The sequence below is a fragment of the Vicia villosa genome, linkage group LG3 (genome assembly GCF_029867415.1).
Source record: "Vicia villosa cultivar HV-30 ecotype Madison, WI linkage group LG3, Vvil1.0, whole genome shotgun sequence".
Classification (NCBI taxonomy): domain Eukaryota; kingdom Viridiplantae; phylum Streptophyta; class Magnoliopsida; order Fabales; family Fabaceae; genus Vicia; species Vicia villosa.
The window spans coordinates 100124342-100136770 of record NC_081182.1 but is presented as its reverse complement, the minus strand read 5'-3'; the positions used below and the strand labels follow the sequence as shown (position 1 = coordinate 100136770).

At 34.3% G+C, this 12429-nt stretch overlaps 1 non-coding gene across 1 annotated transcript; it reads left to right on the top strand.

Moving 5' to 3' along the window:
* Positions 1–3057: 3057 nt before the first annotated feature.
* On the top strand, positions 3058–3129 carry TRNAM-CAU (transfer RNA methionine (anticodon CAU)). Its single transcript has one exon. It is a non-coding gene; the product is annotated as a tRNA-Met (tRNA).
* Positions 3130–12429: the final 9300 nt, after the last annotated feature.

Genomic DNA, 12429 nt, shown 5'->3' with positions numbered 1-12429 from the left:
CATAAATAATATGTCCAAATGGACAAAGAAAAAATAACAGAAACATAAATAATATGTCCAAATGGACAAAGAAAAAATAACAGAAATATAAATAATATGTCCAAGTGGACAAAGAAAAAATAACAGAAACATAAATAATATGTCCAAATGGACAAAGAAAAAATAACAGAAACATAAATAATATGTCAAAGTGGACAAATAAAAAATAACAGAAATATAAATAATATGTCCGAGTGGACAAAGAAAAAATAACAGAAACATAAATAATATGTCCAAATGGACAAAGAAAAAATAACAGAAATATAAATAATATGTCCTAGTGGACAAAGAAAAAATAACAGAAACATAAATAATATGTCCAAATGGACAAAGAAAAAATAACAGAAACATAAATAATAAATAATAAAATAAAGCATAAAGCAAGAAATATAAAGAACAATATAATAAAATGCGGAAATTAAAGTCAATTGTTAGTATGTTAGCACGTGAATCATCTTGAAGCTAGTCAAGTATATTCACGATGTTAGTGAAGATCGATGGTGAGTGAATGATGATCTCGGATTTAAAGCTAATGAAAATTTATCAGAAGCTTGATAGAATCATAGCGACTACACGATAAATTTCCAAAAAAGTCTTAAATCAGCTGCATACAATCTCTGCCATATTTGATCTTTTATTCTGATTCGGGACAAAGGAAAAAGATAAGAAATAATATTAAATAATATACAAAAATAAATATAAAACAAATTAAACTTAATTCATTCTTTTTGTGATTTTTTTTGGAATTGATTTTAAATTAATTAAAAAGCTAATTAAACAAATAATTATACAAATAATTAAACTTAACAAGAAAAATATTATTTTATATGTCAAAAATTAAATTATAAAAAATATAAATCTAAATCTAAAAGGAAAATATTTTTGGAGTTTTTTTGATCGGTTGAAAATAATTAAAAAAAGGCAATATTTACATAATTACTAATTAATTAAGCAAAATAAATTAACTATGAAAAGAAATAAAATATTTTTATGTTAAAAATTAAATAAACATTTTATCAACTTAAAACTAAAATTAAAACATTTTTTTTGAGAAATTGAAAATATGCATAAATATGGAGTTTTTAATTCATGAACTCCTAACACTACTACATATTAAAAATTACATTGTACTTGCTCTATGATGTCCCAAGAGTGGAATAGAGTGATTGAAATTGATTGAAAGTGGCTATTTGAATGAGCCTTGATTTTTACAAGTTTCTTGAAACTTTTGCAAAAATATAAACTTAAGCTATGACTTTGTGGTGATTGTTGTTGTTCTTTGTGTTCCTCCCCCTTTTTTTTTCTCTTCTTGAATGAAGAAAATGAAGTTCTATTTATAGGCAAATGATTTGATATGGAAGCCTTGCAAGTTGGAATGGAATTGTCATGATTAATTTTGTGGAAAAAGAATGGAATATTCTTTCAATGAGTGCATTTCTTTAACCATGGTTAAAACACTCAAGTGTTATTCTCTTCAATCTTGCAATAATATCTTTAAGCATCTTGAATTGGTCTTGATTGGCAACCATAAGCATCTTTGATAATATCTTTGAATTATCTCACTTTAATTAAACTTTAAATGAATAAAATTTAATTAAAATGAAATAAAAGTGTCATGAATCATGGATAGGTCGTGGATGCCCTTTAGACATATGGGAATCAAGATTGAATCACAAAAGAATTGGCCTTTTTGAAAAAGAATCAAGTTTTGGTCATTACTTGTTTTATGCATTTTCCCAAAAAAGGTCAACTTCATCAAGGCATATATCCCTCAATTTTGATCCTATGAAAGTGTTCTTGTACTTTTTGGAAAGTCCAATATGTCCTCTACAAGCCACTTTGGAAGTGTTTTTGCATTTGGAGAAGTTAACTTGATGATATGGGCTTTGACAAAAAACTGCTTTTTGTTGACTTTGAAAATGACCTGTAATGTTTTGGCTTATATCTCTTAGGCGGAAGCATTTCTTGACCTTGGTCCCAACATCAAAGTTGTAGAGAATTGAATTTCCTTTAGAATGAGCTTTGGTTGGAATTTTTCTGATAAATTATGAGAGAGTTATGGTCGGTCAAAGTTCAGTTGACTTTTAGGTAAAAAACTATAATTTTGCAATTTTGAGTTTTGTCGATTTCTGAACTTTTCTTGATGAATTATAATCAACCATTGATCACATGATGAATCTTTTGACAAAATATGGATGTTGACAAAAAATTGCATTTTTGACTGTCTGTTGACTTTTTGGTCAAACTGGTCGTCTGTTGACTGTTTGAGCTGTTGACTGTGCGTCTGAGCGAATCGAAGTTTGAAAATTTGTCTGGTGGTACTTTGAGACATATGGAGATCCATGAAATCCATTTGAGGTCTCAAAAACTCGTTCTCCAGTATAATCTGAAACCCAGACTCCGCGCCTGCAAATTTTAATTCTGTACCAACTGTGTCAGCATTATTTATCTGAAAAATAAATCTCAAATAAACAGTGTAGGAAGTGATAAACAGTATTTGGCGTTTATGTAAGAATAAATTTAACAGCGAACCAAAATACTGTATAAAAAATTCTAGAAATTGAGTATTCATAAAATCAGGATATTTATGAAATAAAAATCCAAGATTGTATAAAACTCCAAATTTTTAGACAGAAGTCTGTTGACTTCTCTTTGAAAAAAAAACATGGGCGAATTTTGGGGTATAACAATAATGATTATAACACTTAGAAAATGATGGGATCTCAGAGGTCAAAAATTGGGGTGCAACAGCCTCAGATATAACATTTGATGTCTTTATCCATTTCAAGCACCCAACTTAAATTCGATGGTTTAAATCCTCTTCGATTTCTTCATCATTTTTTATTACGGATCCAAGATATTTAAACCATGTGACCAGAGGGATAACAACTCTGGAGTTTTAAAATATAGTCACATTTAATTCATTTTAATAATTCTTTGTTACAATTGTTTATTATTGTTAAAATTTCTATACTAATTTAACTATTATAAATAAAATTAGTGGTAAAAAACAACCAAATCAGAGTGGCGCAGCGGAAGCGTGGTGGGCCCATAACCCACAGGTCCCTGGATCGAAACCAGGCTCTGATATATTTTGAATTTTTTTTCTAATTTTATTGTGAAAAATTATTATGAATTTATATCTGCTTTATTTATAATGAACTTGTTTTATGAATAAATAATGACTTAAAAAGAAGAAACAAAAAGAAAAATGTTAAATTCATGTTATTTATTTTAGGAAAATTGTTAAATTCATGTTATAAATAGTTGTATTTATAAAAAAAAAATATATCTACTGAATATTAAAATACTCAATCATATTGATACTGGTAGTATTCTTTGAATGTAATAATATGAAACATACATAAAGAAGGCAGCGTCAATGTGAATGTGGTTGATTATCACTAGAACTACTAGATATATTTCTTTAGGGATTAAGTTATAAATACAAAATATTGGTAAGCTACTTAACTCAACTTATACAAAGCAGCAACAATAACAACAACAACTAAGCCTTATCCCCGAAGGTGGGGTCGGCTACATGGATCAACTTTCTCCATAGTGTTCTATCAAGGACCAAGGATCATCTTCTATCCAAATCATTAATCTCGAGATCTTTATGAATACCTTCTCTTATAGTATTTTTGGATCTTCCTCTTCCTTGAATTGTTTACCTTCTCTTCATATGGTCTACTCTTTTTACTACTGAATGTACAAGTGTTCTCTCTACATGCCCAAGCCACCTAGTCTATTTACCACCATATTCTCTAGTACAGACGTTACCCCCGATACGCTCTCTAATATTTTCATTTGTAATTTTATCATGTTGAGTCTTATGACACATACACAACAACATCCCCATCTTTGCTACACTTATTTTATTCTAATGCTGATTCTTAGTCGTCCAACATTCTCTCTCATACAAAATCACAAGTTTTACTGCAGCCTGATAAAACTTTCCCTTCAGCTTGAGTGGTGCATTTGCATCAGATATAACAGTTGATGTCTGTTGCACCCCAAAATTTGCCCATATATTTATTTCTAATTGGCTTAAGTTTCACATTGCATATGCATACATATAGTTAGGTCATTAACTTAGCATACATTTGCATTCAATAAAGCACAGAAATCCAGTAAAGTGAAGGGTTTCGAGGCTAAGATTTTTCACAATGGTTGAGGTATAGATATCACCCAAAGACTAGCTCTTCTCTTTTTTAAACAGTGGATTATGGAGTAAGATTCCCTCTCCTCAAACACATGAGTTTGCGCATGATATGAGGTGTGGCTTCATTGATGCTTAGGATGCCAAATATTCAAGAGTTGAGATTTAATTATGAGTTTATGGCTTCGGCAATCATCATGGGTATGTCTCAAACACTTGGGCTCGATCCACTTCATTACTTGGAGCTACGAGTTATATGTGATCTTATGCAAACTTTTGAGCTTTTATCTATACATTCGAATTGATGATGAAGGGAAAGATGGAACTTTTACCGAATTGATGATGAAGGGAAAGATGGAACTTTTACTTTGTTTCTCAATTAATAATGAAAGGAAAGAGGGAAGTTTTGTTTTGTTTCTCAAAAGACGAGTCGTCATAAGGTTGACGCATCGCGAAGAGAGTCAATTGAACTTTTGAAGTTATTATTGGTTCTTGACCATGATTACAATCTACAAGAGGAATTCTAAATAAAGATCAAGATTAATATGGAGTACAAGCTTCGTTACAAGTATTTTGAAAGTTTGTACAACAAGATATACAGATCCAAGTTCAAATTACAAAATCCATGTCATTCATCAATGAATTACAAAAGAAAAAGTCCATCCTAATTTTTCTATGTTTCAAGCTGCTTCAAGATAATCTAGAACCAACCCTGCATTGCTGCACATAAAGGAAAACACAGGGCACGGTTCACTAATTGCTGCTAACGGAGAGACTCATAAGAAAAATCAGGAAAAGATATCAGGAGAAAATTATCAACAACAGAATTTAGCAAGAGAAAAAAAGTCAAAAAAGGATAATAGGATCAGAAGTTCATAACAGAAAAATAACTAAAATGTAACAGAAATTTCTCCACCGATCCTCACCATCAGAATTCATCATCTTCATACTCTCCTCATCTTCCTATGAACTCGGTCCAATCTTCACAATCTCAATCACCTAACAGAAATCTTCTTGGATCTTCATCTGTAAAAAACTCGCTAGACTCTCTCTCTGAACCGAAAAACCTCACAAACTCTTCACAACTTCATCTGCAGAAACCATCATCGAATCTTCATCTTCAACCACTCACCATAACAGAAAATCACCATAATTTTTCTTCACGAACTCACCTTTATCGATCTTCAATATCTCAGTTCCAGAATCTCCTTCACTTTTCAATCCACACGAAAATTTCAGAAAACCTGCAATCATCACAAACAATTCCATTCAAGTCTCAATCAAAAAATTCTTCTTCCACGCAATAATCCTCAAGAACTTGCAATTCACATCTGCGGTTTCACATCACCATCACCAATAACAACTCAGAGCGGAAAATAATATCGAACTCAAAAAAAAAAGAAGAGGAGGAAGAAGATCGAAAATGATTACCTGAAGGATTTGGCCTTCTATTCGTTCTCTTCGCAACTGAAGGTACGCCAAAGGCTCTGTTAGTTTGAATCAGAAAGCGCTTTTAATTAAGAGTAAATCGGAGATGATGAACACCGTCGTCCTTGCGCGAGTTCGTTGAATGTTACGTGAGAGCAAACAAAGAGATGTGAGACCGAGATAAGAGATGGAGAGAGAGGTTCGGATGAAGGACGGAAACGTTTGTTTGTAAGGTGGTGGTGAACGACGAGAATCTCGTCGGAGAAGAAAGATCCACCGCGCCGTCGCCGTGAAACGAGAGAAGAAGAGATAGAGAAAGGATCTGAGATCGCAGCGAGAGATGAGTAATGAGAGAAGGGGAATCGAAGCGAAGATGGAGGTCGTTCCGTCGTGGTTAGTGGAGGCGGTGGACGAATGCGATCGGAGTTAAGTCACCGTCGCCGTTTTGAGAGAGGAGGAAGAAGACTCGTTCAAAAAACTCGAAAGGTCACACATGATTTAACCCTAGCCCCTTTTGATTATTAATTTCATAAAGTCTGATTATTTGATTTTGATTAGGGATTAATTTCATAAAGTTTGATTATTTGATTTTGATTAGGGATTAATCTACAATAATGTTCAATAATAAAATCTGAATAATTGTGATTAATTAGATCAAGCAAAATTGAATCAATTTTATTGGGCTCTCCACGAATTGCTATTCCCATCCCCTATTCTGAGCCCAAAGCGCTATGCGATATATCTCAATCCAATAAAATTACTGCAGCACCCCTCTTTGTTGTTAGATTTCTTTCTTTTTTTTTTAATTTGCTTCTCTCCTAATTTCTGTTTGGTAGATCAGTTTTATCTCAAATAAAAAATCAACAATAATAGGTTTCATATTTAATTTTGTGTTTAGATAATTTTCATAATTTTTGTGGAATTTTTTGATTTGATTTATTATTTTTGATAAGCCATTTTGTCGAATATGTTCATAATGTTTCATGTTTTGATAGTTTTTGCAAAATATTTTTGTTTAATACCTTAGGAGTAGAATTTGATTGCCATTTTTTGTGTGATATCAGTAGGCTCATATACCATATTGTGTGAAAAAAATAAAAGTTTAATTCTATGTTTTGGTTATGTTTTCATTAGATTTTCTATACCCGATTTGTGTGCGTTCCTAAACGGATAACCATGTGAATTTGACCTATAATTTGCTTTGCATTTATGCAATTGACTTAGTTTCTTTTTGTACATATAAGTAGGGATGGTTAGAGGTCCTAAGACCTGGAGTTGAATTTTTCAAGTCATGTTTTCTTATTTTACTTGATTTTTCTTTTTTACTTGTAGATAACTCACCTTTGGTTAACGATTGCCCCATAACTTGTCCGAATGACCTATAATTTTGTATGAAACTTCGTGACATGATTCCATGATTGTTTAGACACCTATTAGAGGTCATTAGCTACTGACTTCCATCATTTGATTACATCTTTCTAACTTCACTCCTAATTTCAATTCTACTAACTAGTTTTGACCTAGTTTTGTATAGTTTTGTTAGAACTTTGTTTGTTTCAAGTTAATTGACTAACATAGATTGGTATAAGGTCTTGGACCTATAAATGAACTAATTGCTACTGACTTTAAGCTTTGTTCATGGTTTCATTTGCTTTTTGTTTTGATTAATGGATGTTTGTTCGCTAATGGTTAAGTGACGATTTATGCGATACTTTGGTAACTCTTTGTGAATATTTTCGTGTAGCGCCATATGGCTTTTGTGTTTGATTTAGGACATTTATTTCCTTGATTTGCTACTGCCCTAGGGCTCTCTTCTCATCTTGTTGGAGTTGTAACTCCATTCTTTTGCCATGTTCCCTTAGACTCTTCCTTCTTTGTTAAGAGGAATTGAGATAGGTTAGGATAGTTATCCTTGACCTTAGGGCCATTAGACTTAGATTAGAATAACTTAGATTAGAGAATAGGTTAGTTCCCTTGTTCATTCTTTTTCTTTTCAACATTAAAACACTAATAAATAAAGATGCGAATCACATTAAGAAAGTGATAGAGAAATGAGTGGGATTCATTCCCTAATCTGTTTCTCAATCACTTAGTGGCATAGAAATGAGTGGGATTCATTCCCTAATCTGTTTCTCGGTCACTACTTAATGGGAGAGAAATGAGTGGGATTCATTCCCTAATCTGTTTCTCAAACATTAATTAATGGGGTAGAAATGAGTGGGATTCATTCCCTAATCTGTTTCTTGAACATTATATAATGGGATAGAAGTGAGTGGGATTCATTCCCTAATCTGCTTCTCGATCATTATACATTTTATGTGATTCTAATCGCAAAGTAAATTCCCTTAAAAAATACCCAACCAAAAACATTTAAAACATTTAATAAAGGCTCGAATTAAAACAAAGTAACGAAGTGGTGCGAAACCTTGTATTGGGTTTTGTTCATCATGTAGTTACATAAAAAACACAAACCCAAGTTCATTCTTTTGCCTTGTTAGGCGCTTAAGAACATGTTAAGTCCTTTCCAAAAATAGGCGTATAAGTCTCCAAAGGTCGAGCATCGTGGATTGTGACCTTAACCGCTGTTCAACTAAAAAACACAAAACAAATGGAAACTATGGAGCCGAACTACGGTCGTTCTGATTCCTGAAAAGGATACGTAGGCATTGGGTCGCGGGGCCTAAGCGAACACACTTGTAAATAATTCCTTCTTTTCCCCGTATTTCTTTTGCATGCATTCGCATTTAGGTTTTAGACATTAGACACCCTTTAGATAGAAACAAACATAGGTGGATACCATCGAGTACGATGGGCGTGAGGGGTGCTAACACCTTCCCCTCGCGTAACCGACTCCCGTGCCCTGTTCTCTGGTCGAAAGACCTTGTTCTTATTCCGAGTTAGGTTTCTGATATTCCTTTCCCGCGATGGGATGAATATATTAGTGGCGACTCTGGTTCCATTTTTCGCGGTAGCGACAGCTGGCGACTCTGCTGGGGATGTTGATAGACCTGTTGCTGGTCCATCCTTAGTGAGTCGATCCTAGCCTGCGTTTGTTTGTTTATTTACTGGGTGTTTATTTGTTTTTATGTCCATACCTTGTATATATGTTTACATGTTTACTTTTCTGCTTGCATATCATGCATATGGATTATATTCTGTGTTCCTTGGGGTCTTCTGTTCTGTTTTGCAGGTTGGGTGGGTTGTTCTATGAGGTAAAAGGCCCAATACCCAGGCCAGAGTTAACACATAGGATACCTAGGATAGAGTGGATAGTCATGACGCCAACAGAATGTCAGGTTCTGTTGATTGCGATCATGAGACCCACGACCAGCTGAGACTCGAATGGGATACCGTTGTTGGCATGTATTTGCAACAATGATGGTGTTTCAGGAGAGTTGTTAACGCTGGAGACCTTTTGACCTACCTTGACCTAGATTCACCTGTGAGTGGGGTGGGATATACATGACAGGTACCGTTGGTGACTATTCTATTCTGTTGGTGACTATTGGTTCTCCTGGTATTCAAAAAGGTGTCGGAACTTTGATCTCATGACATCTGACCTACATCAGTTATTCAGAGGATTGTACAGTGGTTACTTGGATTATATGGACCTTGATCCCATGCTTTTGCATTGCATAACATCATTACTTTATCCAGTTTATTTATGGGGGATTCTAAAGTCTATTTCCAAAAAAAAAGAGGAAATGAAAAAAAAAAAAGTAGAAAAACAGAAAAGATGGAAGAGAAAAAGAAAAGATACTATATGCAACAAAAAAAAAAAAGAATAAAAGAGAAACAAAAGTTGATGAAAAGACTTTAGGATCCCTTAGAAATGAAACATGCATTCATACTATCATGCATTTCATAGTTCTCTCAGAAGATTATGAGGGCCCTTTCTACTCAAATGCTAACTCCAGCAACAAATTGACTTCTCACCGCTACGTGCTTGAAAGTTAATGATGGAACAACTCCGTGAGGACTTGAATGAGATGAGGACATAAATGTTATTCAAGCCTTTTCTCTTTGACAAGGAGAATTGAGACAAATTCCTTAGAGGCCAAATGACAATGTTAATCTCACCCATGAGAAGTTCTTATGAATCAAAATGTCGAAGTACTGTTGAGGTTCCTATTCCTATTAAGGAGACTTCGCATCGTGATAATAATTTGGAAATTGAAGTCTTCAAGTTTCCGATTATTGAGATTGACAAAAGATTCCACCTCTTGAAGACAAGGTTGAAAGCCATAAAAGATTATGACTCCGTTGATTTAGACATTGTTGGATTGTGCCTAGTGCTTGATGTCAATAGCTGCAAAGGTCATTTATTTTCTCTCTGGATAGTTTGGACATGCAAGCAAAAGTGGTATTCATCTCTTGTACATATGTGGAAGTTATTTGGGGCTCCCGACCGAGGGATAAGCAAGACGTATTCTGGTCTTGAGCATTGCACCATTCGCGTTGCTCGAATCCCTAAAGCATTACAATTTTTTGTGCAACTTTGTCAGAATCTTTTGCCATGTGATAATCAAGAGTGTTCTGCAAAGGCATTTCTCATTCTCAAGCTGTTGCTTCATATCATGTGTCATCTCTTCCTGGAATTTTCTTCTCATAACCCTTTGCTTGTCAACAGAGATAAAAAGAATATGGGAAACATAACGATGTAATGCAAGTGCCTTGTGGTTGGTATTTCAGTTGGCATTATGGGTCTTCCTTACCACATATAGCTCTCCTGAGTTTGATGATCATACTAGCTTCTTCCATTTATGATGGTGATTACTGTTCTAGCATCTATATTTGGGGCTCCCGACCGAGGGATAAGCAAGACATTGTCTATCTTTAGTATTGCATCATTTGCATTGCTCGAATCCCTAAAGTAAAATATAAATGCACCACTCTTGTACGCCTTTGTTGGAATATACTTCTGGGAAGTAATCTGAAGTGTGTGGAAGGAACATATGATAATGCTAAGTGGTTACCATGCTGGGGCACCTAGCCATTCAACTGAAGGTGGTAGGACATTCAAAGGCAGAATTCAAGTCCTCGTTGATTTCGGAATAACCACAATCCACTCCAAGAGGTCCTATGCACAAGTTGAAGTCTCAATGGGGTATCAAAACTGCAAAAGGCATTCGAGAGCAATAAGTCCATACGGAGTCAAGTCTCCTCAACAATGGCATTCATTTAGTTCTTTATTGCATTCTCATTTGTAACGTTTCATTGTTTGTTTAAGCACTGCTAGCATGTAAAAATTTGTTAATTTCTGAATGAAAATCATAATGCATTGTTTATGTTTGTCTTGAAGTAATCCATTCGTTTTCACTCAAAAAAAAAAAGTTTTTGGCATTATGATACCAACTTTATTAATCTCTTGCTTAGGCAACGAGCGGAGGGAGAATGATGACAATAAAAATGCAAAATCCCTAATTGTGTGTTTTTGAATAAAACCCTGCTGATGATGTACAGGCATTGTTTCAAATCCCCAAACACCGGAGATATAAGGGAGATAGACCCTCGTTAACCCCTTTGAGCCTTGAAGTAGGAGTTTCTTTTTTGATCAGAAAAAACCCTTGTTTTAACCCTGGGGTAGGGTAGTGTTCATTTAACTTGATCAAGTGTTCAAAACTCATAAAGGGTATATATCTAAGGATACAACAATGGTTATCCTTCAAAAGGTTGAGGAAAGTCAAAACCGTGATGGTTATCCTTCACCTATCAAAAGGACAGAAGATGACGATACCACAATTGTAATTCTTCATCAATCATGGAATGAGGCAGTCGCAATCACTTCCAACGAATCAAAGACAATGCGAGTTCACACGACTTGTTCAAAAAAAAGAGAGCAAAAAAAAAGCAAAAAAAAAAAAGAAAGAAAAAAAAAGAAAAAAAGAAATAGCAATAAAAAGAAAATTTGTGAAAATAAAGCAAGAACAAAGTCGTGTGATAATGAATCAAAAGAATAAAAGGTGAGCGACTGCCATGTCCGAAAAATCTCATTGATTCCTCAACCATTTCAAAAAATTCCTGGTGAGGGACGAGCACTCATGTTGAGTTAAGTGAACTTAGAAGTGGAGAACATCACGAAGGGGGTGGGCACCAAATAATTTTGAGCCTAAAAATCCTTTGTTTCTGAAAACCGTGAACCCGGCCAAGTTACAACCCTTAAAAGTCCTAATTGAAGTAGGGTTCATTTCGAAGACGCACTCCATTGAGATAGCATTTAACTGACTCCCAATGAAGCATAACATATGTCTATGTTGGTATTGTATGCCCGCTTTGCATTTCATTCACAAGAGGCGGCCACCTCATTGCATAAAAAGTTTTTAAACTTCAAGACTAGCATAGGCTTTGCATTAGAATTATCATTCTTAGAATTAACATTCTTTTGCATACAAAAATTTGCTTAAACATCAAGGAAATCTCTATGATGAGAATCCACGAAGAGCTTGATCATGTCAAAGTAAAAAAAAAGGGGACTTGAGAACTCCGTAGAGGAAAACGAAATCATTATCAAAGCAAGTTGTTTGAAGGCTCCATTGAGCGTATGAAGTTTGATGCCCTCGTTGTTTGGTTATTAATGGACAAGTGCCTGAACACTCCGTTGAGTCTGATCAATTTGATAATATTCTTGATTGGTTACCCTGAGGGGAATGGGTTGAATTCTCCATTGAGCAAATCAGTTGATACCTTCTTTGATTGATTACCCTGAGGGGAGAAGTCCGAATACTCTATTGAGTAGATGCATGTTGATTAAGTACCCTAAGAGGAAGAGTTTGAAGACTCCATCGAGTATGCTAAAGTTG